Raw genomic sequence first — 14,053 nt, 5'->3', positions numbered from 1 at the left:
CCCCCCACTGTATCCTAGAGCTGGACTCCCCCCCCTCTGTACCCTAGAGCTGGACTCCCCCCCCCCCCCCCACTGTACCCTAGAGCTGGACTCCCCCCACTGTACCCTAGAGCTGGACCCCCCCACTGTACCCTAGAGCTGGACTCCACCCCCACAATGTACCCTAGAGCTGGACCCCCCCCCCCTGTATCCTAGAGCTGGACTCCCCACCCCCCACGGTACCCTAGAGCTGGACTCCCCCCCACTGTACCCTAGAGCTGGACTCCCCCCCACTGTACCCTAGAGCTGGACTCCCCCCCCACTGTACCCTAGAGCTGGACTCCACCCCCACAATGTACCCTAGAGCTGGACCCCCCCCCTGTATCCTAGAGCTGGACTCCCCACCCCCCACGGTACCCTAGAGCTGGACTCCCCCCCCACTGTACCCTAGAGCTGGACTCCCCCCCCCCCCCCCCCCCCCCCACTGTACCCTAGAGCTGGACCACCCCCCCCCCCACTGTACCCTAGAGCTGGACTGCCCCCCCACTGTACCCTAGAGCTGGACTCCCCCCCACTATACCCTAGAGCTGGACTCCCCCCCACTGTACCCTAGAGCAGGTCTCCCCCCCGCAACTGTACCCTAGATCAGGTCTACCCCCCCACCACTGTACCCTACAGCAGGTCTCCCCCCCCCCCACTGTACCCTGGAGCTGGATCGCCCCCCCAGTATATCCTAGAGCTGGACTCCCCCCACTGTACCCTAGAGCTGGACTCTCCCCCCCCCCACTGTATCCTAGAGCTGGACTAACCCAACTGTACCCTAGAGCTGGACACCCCCCCACTGTACCCTAGAGCTGGACCCCCCCCCCCCCCCCCACTGCACCCTAGAGCTGGGCCCCCCCCACTGCACCCTAGAGCTGGACCCCCCCCCACTGTACCCTAGAGCTGGACTCCCCCCCCCCCACTGTACCCTAGAGCAGGACTCCCCCGACTGTATCCTAGAGCTGGACCCCCCCCACTGTACCCTAGAGCTGGACTCCCCCCACTGTACCCTAGAGCAGGTCTGCCCCCCGCAACTGTACCCTAGATCAGGTCTACCCCCCCCACTGTACCCTAGAGCTGGACCCCCCCACTGTACCCTAGAGCTGGACCCCCCCCCCACTGTATCCTAGAGCTGGACTCCCCCCACTGTACCCTAGAGCTGGACTCCCCTCCCCCCCCACTGTACCCTAGAGCTGGACTCCCCCCACTGCACCCCAGAGCTGGACTCCCCCCCACTGTACCCTAGAGCTGGACTTCCCCCCCCACTGTACCCTAGAGCAGGTCTCCCCCCCCCACTGTACCCTATAGCAGGTCTCCCCCCCGCCACTGTACCCTAGAGCTGGACTCCCCCCCCCCCACTGCACCCTATAGCAGGTCTCCCCCCGCCACTGTATCCTAGAGCTGGACTACCCCAACTGTACTCTATAGCAGGTCTCCCCCCCGCAACTGTACCCTAGATCAGGTCTACCCCCCCACCACTGTACCCTACAGCAGGTCTCCCCCCCCCCCACTGTACCCTGGAGCTGGATCGCCCCCCCAGTATATCCTAGAGCTGGACTCCCCCCCACTGTACCCTAGAGCTGGACTCCCCCCCACTGTACCCTAGAGCAGGACTCCCCCCACTGTACTCTAGAGCTGGACTCCCCCCACTGTACCCTAGAGCTGGACTCTCCCCCCCCCCACTGTATCCTAGAGCTGGACTAACCCAACTGTACCCTAGAGCTGGACTCCCCCCCCCCCCACTGCACCCTATAGCAGGTCTCCCCCCGCCACTGTATCCTAGAGCTGGACTACCCCAACTGTACTCTATAGCAGGTCTCCCCCTCGCCACTGTACCCTAGAGCTGGACTCCCCCCCCCCCCCCCCCCCCCTAGAGCTGGACTCCCCCCCCACTGTACCCTAGAGCAGGTCTCCCCCCCGCCACTGTACACTAGAGCTGGACCCCCCCCCCCCCCCTCCCGTACCCTAGAGCTGGACTCCCCCCCCCCCCCCCCCCCACTGCACCCAAGAGCTGGACCCCCCCCCCCCCACCCTAGAGCTGGACTCCCCCCCAGCCACTGTACCCTAGAGCAGGTCTCCCCCCGCCACTGTACCCTAGAGCTGGACTCCCCCCCCCCCCACTGTACCCTAGAGCAGGACTCCCCCCACTGTATCCTAGAGCTGGACCTCCCCCCCCCACTGTACCCTAGAGCAGGACTCCCCCCCACTGTACTCTAGAGCTGGACTCCCCCCACTGTACCCTAGAGCAGGACTCCCCCCCACTGTCCCCTAGAGCTGGACTCCCCCCCACTGTCCCCTAGAGCTGGACTCCCCCCACTGTACCCTAGAGCTGGACTAACCCCCCCCCCACTGTACCCTAGAGCTGGGCTCCCCCCACTGTATCCTAGAGCTGGACTACCCCAACTGTACCCTAGAGCTGGACTACCCCCCCACTGTACCCTAGAGCTGGGCTCCCCCCACTGTACCCTAGAGCTGGACTACCCCAACTGTACCCTAGAGCTGGACACCCCCCCACTGTACCCTAGAGCAGGTCTCCCCCCCGCCACTGTACCCTAGAGCAGGTCTCCCCCCGCCACTGTACCCTAGAGCTGGACTCCCCCCCCCCACTGTACCCTAGAGCTGGACTACCCCAACTGTACCCTAGAGCAGGTCTCCCCCCCACTGTACCCTAGAGCTGGACTACCCCAACTGTACCCTAGAGCAGGTCTCCCCCCCCCACTGTACCCTAGAGCTGGGCTCCCCCCACTGTACCCTAGAGCTGGATCCCCCCCACTGTACCCTAGAGCTGGATCCCCCCCACTGTACCCTAGAGCTGGACTCCCCCCCACTGTACCCTAGAGCTGGACTCCCCCCCACTGCACCCTAGAGCTGGACTCCCCCCACTGCACCCTAGAGCTGGACTCCCCCCCCCCCCCCCACTGTACCCTAGAGCTGGACTCCCCCCCCCCCACTGTACCCTAGAGCTGGACCCCCCCCACTGTACCCTAGAGCTGGACTCCCCCCCACTGTACCCTAGAGCTGGACTCCCCCCCACTGCACCCTAGAGCTGGACTCCCCCCCCACTGTACCCTAGAGCTGGACTCCCCCCCCCACTGTACCCTAGAGCTGGGCTCCCCCCACTGTATCCTAGAGCTGGGCTCCCCCCACTGTATCCTAGAGATGGACTCCCCCCCCCCCCTCCACTGTACCCTAGAGCTGGACCCCCCCCCCCCACTGTATCCTAAAGCTGGACCCCCCCCCACTGCACCCTAGAGCTGGACCCCCCCCCCCACTGCACCCTAGAGCTGGACTCCCCCCCCCCCCTCCACTGTACCCTAGAGCTGGACTCCCCCCCCCTCCACTGTACCCTAGAGCTGGACTCCCCCCCCCCCCCACTGTACCCTAGAGCTGGACTCCCCCCCCCCCCACTGTACCCTAGAGCTGGACTCCCCCCCCCTCCACTGTACCCTAGAGCTGGACTCCCCCCACTGCACCCTAGAGCTGGACTCCCCCCCCCCCCCTCCACTGTACCCTAGAGCTGGACTCCCCCCCCCTCCACTGTACCCTAGAGCTGGACTCCCCCCCCCCCCCCCCCCACTGTACCCTAGAGCTGGACTCCCCCCCCCTCCACTGTACCCTAGAGCTGGACTCCCCCCCCCCCCCCCCCCACTGTACCCTAGAGCTGGACTCCCCCCCCCCCCCCCCCACTGTATCCTAGAGCTGGACACCCCCCCACTGTACCCTAGAGCTGGACTCCCCCCCCCCCCCCCACTGTACCCTAGAGCTGGACTCCCCCCCACTGTACCCTAGAGCTGGACTCACCCCCCCCACTGTACCCTAGAGCTGGACTCACCCCCCCCCCACTGTACCCTAGAGCTGGACCCCCCCCACTGTACCCTAGAGCTGGACTCCCCCCCACTGTACCCTAGAGCTGGACTCCCCCCCACTGCACCCTAGAGCTGGACTCCCCCCCCACTGTACCCTAGAGCTGGGCTCCCCCCACTGTATCCTAGAGATGGACTCCCCCCCCCCCCCTCCACTGTACCCTAGAGCTGGACCCCCCCCCCCACTGTATCCTAAAGCTGGACCCCCCCCACTGCACCCTAGAGCTGGACCCCCCCCCCCACTGCACCCTAGAGCTGGACTCCCCCCCCCCTCCACTGTACCCTAGAGCTGGACTCCCCCCCCCCTCCACTGTACCCTAGAGCTGGACTCCCCCCCCCCCCCCACTGTACCCTAGAGCTGGACTCCCCCCCCCCCCCCCCCACTGTACTCTAGAGCTGGACTCTCCCCCCCCCCCCCCCCCCACTGTACCTTAGAGCAGGACTCCCCCCACTGTATCCTAGAGCTGGACTACCCCAACTGTACCCTAGAGCTGGACACCCCCCCACTGTACCCTAGAGCTGGACTCCCCCCCCCCCCCCCCCACTGTACCCTAGAGCTGGACTCCCCCCCACTGTACCCTAGAGCTGGACTCACCCCCCCCACTGTACCCTAGAGCTGGACTCACCCCCCCCCACTGTACCCTAGAGCTGGGCTCCCCCCACTGTATCCTAGAGCTGGACTACCCCAACTGTACCCTAGAGCTGGACACCCCCCCCCCCCCCCACTGCACCCTAGAGCTGGACTCCCCTCCCACCCCCCACTATACCCTAGAGCTGGACTCCCCCCCCCCCCCCCCCCCACTATACCCTAGAGCTGGACTCCCCCCCACTGTACCCTAGAGCTGGACTCCCCCCCACTGTACCCTAGAGCTGGACTCCCCCCGCCACTGTACCCTAGAGCTGGACTCCCCCCCACTGTACCCTAGAGCTGGACTCCCCCCCACTGTACCCTAGAGCTGGACTCCCCCCCACTGTACCCTAGAGCTGGACTCCCCCCCCCCCCCACTGTACCCTAGAGCTGGACTCCCTCCCCCCACTGTACCCTAGAGCTGGACTCCCCCCCCCCTACTGTACCCTAGAGCTGGACTCCCCCCCCTACTGTACCCTAGAGCTGGACTCCCCCCCCCACTGTACCCTAGAGCTGGACTCCCCCCCCCCACTGTACCCTAGAGCTGGACTCCCCCCCACTGTACCCTAGAGCTGGACTCACCCCCCACCCCCACTGTACCCTAGAGCTGGACTCACCCCCCCCCCCACTGTACCCTAGAGCTGGACTCCCCCCCCCCCCCACTGCACCCTAGAGCTGGACTCCCCCCCCCACTGTACCCTAGAGCTGGACCCCCCCCCCCACTGCACCCTAGAGCTGGACCTCCCCCCCCCCCACTGCACCCTAGAGCTGGACTCCCCCCCCTCCACTGTACCCTAGAGCTGGACTCCCCCCCCTCCACTGTACCCTAGAGCTGGACTCCCCCCCCCCCCCCCCACTGTACCCTAGAGCTGGACTCTTCCCCCCCCCCCCACTGTACCTTAGAGCAGGACTCCCCCCACTGTATCCTAGAGCTGGACTCCCCCCCCCCCCCCCACTGTACCCTAGAGCTGGACTAACCCCCCCCCCACTGTACCCTAGAGCTGGGCTCCCCCCACTGTATCCTAGAGCTGGACTACCCCAACTGTACCCTAGAGCTGGACACCCCCCCACTGTACCCTAGAGCTGGACTCCCCCCCCCCCCACTGTACCCTAGAGCTGGACTCCCCCCCACTGTACCCTAGAGCTGGACTCACCCCCCCCCCACTGTACCCTAGAGCTGGACTCACCCCCCCCCCCCACTGTACCCTAGAGCTGGGCTCCCCCCACTGTATCCTAGAGCTGGACTACCCCAACTGTACCCTAGAGCTGGACACCCCCCCACTGTACCCTAGAGCTGGACTCCCCCCCCACTGTATCCTAAAGCTGGACTCCCCCCCCCCCCCCACTGTACCCTAGAGCTGGACCCCCCCCCCCACTGCACCCTAGAGCTGGACCTCCCCCCCCCCCCCCCACTGCACCCTAGAGCTGGACTCCCCCCCCTCCACTGTACCCTAGAGCTGGACTCCCCCCCCTCCACTGTACCCTAGAGCTGGACTCCCCCCCCCCCCCCACTGTACCCTAGAGCTGGACTCTTCCCCCCCCCCCCACTGTACCTTAGAGCAGGACTCCCCCCACTGTATCCTAGAGCTGGACTCCCCCCCCCCCCCCCCACTGTACCCTAGAGCTGGACTAACCCCCCCCCCACTGTACCCTAGAGCTGGGCTCCCCCCACTGTATCCTAGAGCTGGACTACCCCAACTGTACCCTAGAGCTGGACACCCCCCCACTGTACCCTAGAGCTGGACTCCCCCCCCCCCACTGTACCCTAGAGCTGGACTCCCCCCCACTGTACCCTAGAGCTGGACTCACCCCCCCCCCACTGTACCCTAGAGCTGGACTCACCCCCCCCCCCCACTGTACCCTAGAGCTGGGCTCCCATCACTGTATCCTAGAGCTGGACTACCCCAACTGTACCCTAGAGCTGGACACCCCCCCACTGTACCCTAGAGCTGGACTCCCCCCCCACTGTATCCTAAAGCTGGACTCCCCCCCCCCCCCCACTGCACCCTAGAGCTGGACTCCCCTCCCACCCCCCACTATACCCTAGAGCTGGACTCCCCCCCCCCCCCCCCCCACTATACCCTAGAGCTGGACTCCCCCCCCCCCCCCCCACTGTACCCTAGAGCAGGTCTTCCCCCCCGCCACTGTACCCTAGAGCTGGACTCCCCCCCACTGTACCCTAGAGCTGGACTCCCCCCCACTGTACCCTAGAGCTGGACTCCCCCCGCCACTGTACCCTAGAGCTGGACTCCCCCCCACTGTACCCTAGAGCTGGACTCCCCCCCCCCCCCACTGTACCCTAGAGCTGGACTCCCTCCCCCCCCCACTGTACCCTAGAGCTGGACTCCCTCCCCCCACTGTACCCTAGAGCTGGACTCCCTCCCCCCACTGTACCCTAGAGCTGGACTCCCCCCCCCACTGTACCCTAGAGCAGGACTCCCCCCCCCACTGTACCCTAGAGCAGGACTCCCCCCCCCCACTGTACCCTAGAGCTGGACTCCCCCCCCCCCACTGTACCCTAGAGCTGGGCTCCCCCCACTGTATCCTAGAGCTGGACTACCCCAACTGTACCCTAGAGCTGGACTACCCCCCCACTGTACCCTAGAGCTGGGCTCCCCCCACTGTACCCTAGAGCTGGACTACCCCAACTGTACCCTAGAGCTGGACACCCCCCCACTGTACCCTAGAGCAGGTCTCCCCCCCGCCACTGTACCCTGGAGCAGGTCTCCCCCCGCCACTGTACCCTAGAGCTGGACCCCCCCCCCCCCCCACTGTACCCTAGAGCTGGGCTCCCCCCACTGTACCCTAGAGCTGGACCCCCCCCACTGTACCCTAGAGCTGGATCCCCCCCACTGTACCCTAGAGCTGGACTCCCCCCCCCACTGTACCCTAGAGCAGGACTCCCCCCCCCACTGTACCCTAGAGCTGGACTCCCCCCCCCCCACTGTACCCTAGAGCTGGGCTCCCCCCACTGTATCCTAGAGCTGGACTACCCCAACTGTACCCTAGAGCTGGACTACCCCCCCACTGTACCCTAGAGCTGGGCTCCCCCCACTGTACCCTAGAGCTGGACTACCCCAACTGTACCCTAGAGCTGGACACCCCCCCACTGTACCCTAGAGCAGGTCTCCCCCCCGCCACTGTACCCTGGAGCAGGTCTCCCCCCGCCACTGTACCCTAGAGCTGGACCCCCCCCCCCCCCCACTGTACCCTAGAGCTGGGCTCCCCCCACTGTACCCTAGAGCTGGACCCCCCCCACTGTACCCTAGAGCTGGATCCCCCCCACTGTACCCTAGAGCTGGACTCCCCCCCCACTGTACCCTAGAGCTGGATTCCCCCCCCACTGTACCCTAGAGCTGGACTCCCCCCACTGCACCCTAGAGCTGGACTCCCCCCCCCCCCCCCACTGTACCCTAGAGCTGGACTCCCCCCCCCCCACTGTACCCTAGAGCTGGACTCTTCCCCCCCCCCCCCCCCCCACTGTACCTTAGAGCAGGACTCCCCCCACTGTATCCTAGAGCTGGACTCCCCCCCCCCCCCCACTGTACCCTAGAGCTGGACTAACCCCCCCCCCACTGTACCCTAGAGCTGGGCTCCCCCCACTGTATCCTAGAGCTGGACTACCCCAACTGTACCCTAGAGCTGGACACCCCCCCACTGTACCCTAGAGCTGGACTCCCCCCCCCCCCCACTGTACCCTAGAGCTGGACTCACCCCCCCCCACTGTACCCTAGAGCTGGACTCACCCCCCCCCACTGTACCCTAGAGCTGGACTCACCCCCCCCCCCACTGTACCCTAGAGCTGGGCTCCCCCCACTGTATCCTAGAGCTGGACTACCCCAACTGTACCCTAGAGCTGGACACCCCCCCACTGTACCCTAGAGCTGGACTCCCCCCCACTGTATCCTAAAGCTGGACTCCCCCCCACTGTACCCTAGAGCTGGACTCACCCCCCCCCCCCACTGTACCCTAGAGCTGGACTCACCCCCCCCCACTGTACCCTAGAGCTGGACTCACACACCCCCCCCCCCCCCCCCCCCCCCCCCACTGTACCCTAGAGCTGGACTAGACCAGACCAGTTAACCCACCGTTCCTAGACCAGTTAACCCACCGTTCCTAGACCATTCCTAGGGAGGCCGTCATTGTAAATAAGAATTTGTTCTTAACTGACTTGCCTCGTTAAATTAAAAAAGGTATAACAATTAAATTAAACTCACTCACCTTTCTGAGACAGGTAGTTGACCTGGTGTCTCCTGGTGTGTTTCTCCTGTAGTTCCTGGAGGAAGCTGGATCCAGTATTACTGCGGCAGAACAGCTCAGAGCTGGACGCCTCGGTACTGCTATCCGGGCTGTCAACACTGAGCCGAGCGCTGCTGTAGGTGTCATAGAGCTCCACCAACAGACAGTCCACTATGGAGGAGCGGGGGGCTCGGAGATCCTGACCCTGGAGCTCGCCAAGGGTCACACGATCACCGGCTCCAGACCCCAGGCCGTTCTGGGGATACAGACTCGGGGATGATGTTTCTCTCGGTCTCTTTGAGACAAAGTCTGTGTTGTTGTGGCCTGAAGAGGAACGAGAACTAGGTCCGGTCCACTGCTGAAACGCCGAGAAGCCGTCTAAGAGTGACGCACCTGTACCTGAGTTGATGAACACTCCGCTCTCCCCCTCCGAGCAGATGTCGCCGTCACATATGTCTATTTCTAAAAGTTCCGCCACGTTCTCAGCCTGGGACGACATTACAACACGCTGTCCCGTTCGCTACTGTTATTCTTGTGCTTGTCAAGTTGCCATCTCTCCAAACATGAACGTTTCATGGGAACAGGTGCAACTACTTTCTTAATTCAACACTCGTCTTCAAGAGGAAGTGAGTTCCGGGTGCATTCCATTCCACTACTCAGGAGGCAGGGCTGTGACCGGGAGCTACTAGTTTCCTTCCTGAAAGTTCGCAATCTGCCGCCCCTCCGGAGTGAATAGTCCAGCCCACTGGAAACATCTTCTGTCCATGCTATCCGATATCTTTGGGACGTGCCTCCCATTGAATTTGATGGTTAAATGGTTAGGTAGGGGGTTAAGGTTAGGGACGTCCCATTGAGTTTGACATGTTAAATGGTTAGGTAAGGGTTAAGGTTAGGGACGTCCCAAGGGTTTCGAAAAGCACTGACCAACTTTATTCAGCCGCAACCGCCACAGTTCCCCAGTGCTGCGGCGCTCCTCCACATCAACACCCCCGAACACTCAGAGAGGAGCCGAACTGACCGGTCATCTCAGCAGAGCGGTGTACGGTGACAATGTAGAATTACAGCGCAGATAATAACCGTCTATTGATGAGGAGTTAGAGGATTCTTAAAGCCTAGTCCTCATGTTACAATCAAGTAATAAATATGGCAGTAAGACCATATCAAGCTGTTTTCTCCCTCTTTTGTAGCCCTGTCATATAAACAACTGTTTAAACTGTATATTTCCGTTACTATAGCTATGTTTTCATCCAACTGGAGATCGATTTTCATGTGAATATTCAACATTCTGGATTATGAAATGATGCGTTTTCCCCCACCAGTGCGGGTAGGCTAGTCTACATGATGAGATTGTTATGGATAATAGCGAGAATATTTGTATTTGTCAATCGGCAGTGAAGCATTGATCATCATGTCACCAGAATGAGACCCAGTATATGTTTCGGAAAAGAGCATCAAGCTCATCACCATGACTTTCACTACCCTGTGAAGTTGCTCATATAATTCATTTCACCTGTAGCCTGATAAACCGCACCGTTTCCCGAGTCGTAGTGGGAGATGATGTCGTGGGAGACAACATGTCATCGCGTCGCTCCAAGTTTACTTTGATACAGTATGACGGTTATTATATCAATATGTTAAACATAAAGGCGTTTCCACCGCCATTTCTCACATAATATATTTTACCATCACAAAACGATTCCACCATGTTGAACGAACAAATGACCTGTCAACATGTATACAATTGTACCGAAACTTCCTGTTTTCATCACAGCTGTCATTATGTTATTTTTTAATATGGTATGACTTTACTCGCATAAAAAAGGTAGATGGAAACGTGGTTTGTGACACAGAAATATTAAACTATACAGTCCAAATAAAGTCAATTTTATAGGAATACCTCAATGTAGGTCATAAAATAGACCTATCAACAAGTTCCAATGAAACATTTATTTTTGGATTAACATGTTTTTAAAATGCAAAAAGTACATGGGGGAACACAAGAGTATATGTAAAGAATATACTGTATAAAGGACATAGGCTGTGGGCGGGGCTATGGGCGGGTCTGGGGGCGGGGCTAGTGGGTACAATATCACATTACACAAGGCCCTTAAGGGAAATAAACACATTTATCATCTAACAGAGTATTCCATTGTCTTAGAATATAGTTCAATTTATTTTTGTAAGGTAAGTAAATGTGATGTTTGTAAATTTACATTTGTGAACATGAAATTTGGCCAAAATAATTGATGAAATGAATTACATCAAATTGTTTCAAATGATTTCTATCATAGGTAAAGATTCCAAGCACTACATCTCTCCATAATAGTGTAAAATCTTCATAAATGTGTTCAATTATAAATCTACTGATGTCTTGCCACAGATTCCTTACATGAACACAATGCCACACTGTTTCTGGGTGGTCATTACAAAAGGTACAATTTGAATTGATGCTTTTCTTAACCTTCTTCATATAGTGGTTGGCAGGATAATATTTATAAATCATTTAAAAATAAACTTCCTTCATGTTGTTAATAAGTAGGTATGTGTGGAGCAACATCCAAACTTTTCCCCAACAGATATTATCAATAAAACCGTTCCAATAGGGCATGACATGAGATATAGAATCAACATCCTGTTGAAACAAGGTTCCTATAGCTCTATTGTTGTTGAATGGACCAACATGACATGAGATATAGATACAACATCCTGTTGAAACAAGGCTCCTATAGCTCTATTGTTGTTGAATGGACCAACATGACATGAGATATAGACACAACATCCTGTTGAAACAAGGTTCCTATAGCTCTATTGTTGTTGAATGGACCAACATGACATGAGATATAGATACAACATCCTGTTGAAACAAGGCTCCTATAGCTCTAATGTTGTTGAATGGACCAACATGACATGAGGTATAGAATCAACATCCTGTTGAAACAAGGTTCCTATAGCTCTATTGTTGTTGAATGGACCAACATGACATGAGGTATAGAATCAACATCCTGTTGAAACAAGGCTCCTATAGCTCTATTGTTGTTGAATGGACCAACATGACATGAGATATAGAATCAACATCCTGTTGAAACAAGGTTCCTATAGCTCTATTGTTGTTGAATGGACCAAAATAAAAACAAATCTTTCCTACTGATGAGTCAACAGGGTCAACGGAAGGTCAATAGAAGGTCAATAGAATGTCAACGGAAGGTCGATAGAAGGTCAATAGAAGGTCAATAGAAGGTAGGCTCTGAGGGTCACGTTCCTGAATAATAAAGCAACACCTGAGGGAATGGCGTCTAAAACAATGGCAACATCTTTAGGTGTTACAGGGACCTTGTAAAGGGATAAGAATTCCTTATAACTGAGTAAAAGACCCTCTGCATTTACCAGTTGGCACCAATAGGATATTATTTCAGAACTAATATTCTAAAAACAAAGAAGTATTTTTAAACAATATGTCCCGATTATTCCATATATAATATCTGTGTGGAGAAAAACGAAGGAACATGATAATGAAACCTGCCGACTATATTGACATGTTTATTTTATTTATTTTTTATACTGACATGTTTTTATTTATTTATTTTTATATTAACATGTTTATTTTTTATTGTTTATTTTTATGTTGACATGTTCAATTGAACGTTTTCCTCATTTTGACGTCATACCCCAAGTCGTGCGGGTGCACATGGTAGATCAGCTGATCCGTTGTCAGGCAGCACATGACCACTGAGCAGCAAATTAACCATTATCCTTCAAAATAATAGTCTCGAACTGACGATTGTAAAAAATAATACAAATGGTCGAAATGTGGTGCATTATATTAGGAAATGTTACCAGACTTAGAATTTTGTTAACCAATATAAAAAAAGGAAAATAGATAATAGCCTTAATAGCACAAATAATATTATAGCATTTACCATATTGACAAGAGCATTGACAGTATTAACAATAGCATTGGCACTTCAGTCTCCTTTTCTACCTAATTTAACACCTGGTTTACTTAAAAGGCACATCTCATAAGGTGGTCCAGGTAAGTCCAGTCAAGCACAAGTGTCGGGGAGGGGGGGGGGGGGCTTTTGTTCTCTATTGCTCCTCTATTGTTCGTCAAGCAACGGAGGAGCCCAATGACATCATGGACTCCCATCAGACTAACCAGTGGTGTAAAGTTTAAGTAATGTACTTTACTATACTATTTACTTTACACTTATCAAGATAACATCCCTGGTCGTCTCTACTGCCTCTGATCTGGTGGACTCACTAAACAGAGAACATCCCTGGTCGTCCCTACTGCCTCTGATCTGGTGGACTCACTAAACAGAGAACATCCCTGGTCGTCCCTACTGCCTCTGATCTGGTGGACTCCCTAAACAGAGAACATCCCTGGTCGTCTCTACTGCCTCTGATCTGGTGGACTCACTAAACAGAATATCCCTGGTCATCCCTACTGCCTCTGATCTGGAGGACTCACTAAACAGAGAACATCCCTGGTCATCCCTACTGCCTCTGATCTGGAGAACTCACTAAACAGAGAACATCCCTGGTCCTCCCTACTGCCTCTGATCTGGCGGACTCACTAAACAGAGAACATCCCTGGTCATCCCTACTGCCTCTGATCTGGAGGACTCACTAAACAGAGAACATCCCTGGTCATCCCTACTGCCTCTGATCTGGAGGACTCACTAAACAGAGAACATCCCTGGTAATCCCTACGGCCTCTGATCTGGAGGACTCAGTAAACAGAGAACATCCCTGGTCATCTCTACTGCATCTGATCTGGTGGACTCCCTAAACAGAGAACATCCCTGGTCGTCCCTACTGCCTCTGATCTGGAGGACTCACTAAACAGAGAACATCCCTGGTCATCCCTACTGCTGCTGATCTGGAGGACTCACTAAACAGAGAACATCCCTGGTCATCCCTACTGCCTCTGATCTGTTGGACTCACTAAACAGAGAACATCCCTGGTCAACCCTACTGACTCTGATCTGGTGGACTCACTAAACAGAGAACATCCCTGGTCATCCCTACTGCCTCTGATTTGGAGGTCTCACTAAACAGAGAACATCCCTGGTCATCCCTACTGCCTCTGATCTGGTGGACTCACTAAACAGAGAACATCCCTACTGCCTCTGATTTGGAGGACTCACTAAACAGAGAACATCCCTGGTCATCCTTACTGCCTCTGATCTGGTGGACTCACTAAACAGAATATCCCTGGTCATCCCTACTGCCTCCGATCTGGAGGACTCACTAAACAGAGAACATCCCTGGTAATCCCTACTGCCTCTGATCTGGAGGACTC

This window comes from Oncorhynchus mykiss, chromosome 15 (genome assembly GCF_013265735.2).
Source record: "Oncorhynchus mykiss isolate Arlee chromosome 15, USDA_OmykA_1.1, whole genome shotgun sequence".
Lineage (NCBI taxonomy): Eukaryota > Metazoa > Chordata > Actinopteri > Salmoniformes > Salmonidae > Oncorhynchus > Oncorhynchus mykiss.
Note: the sequence above shows the minus strand (reverse complement) of the source record.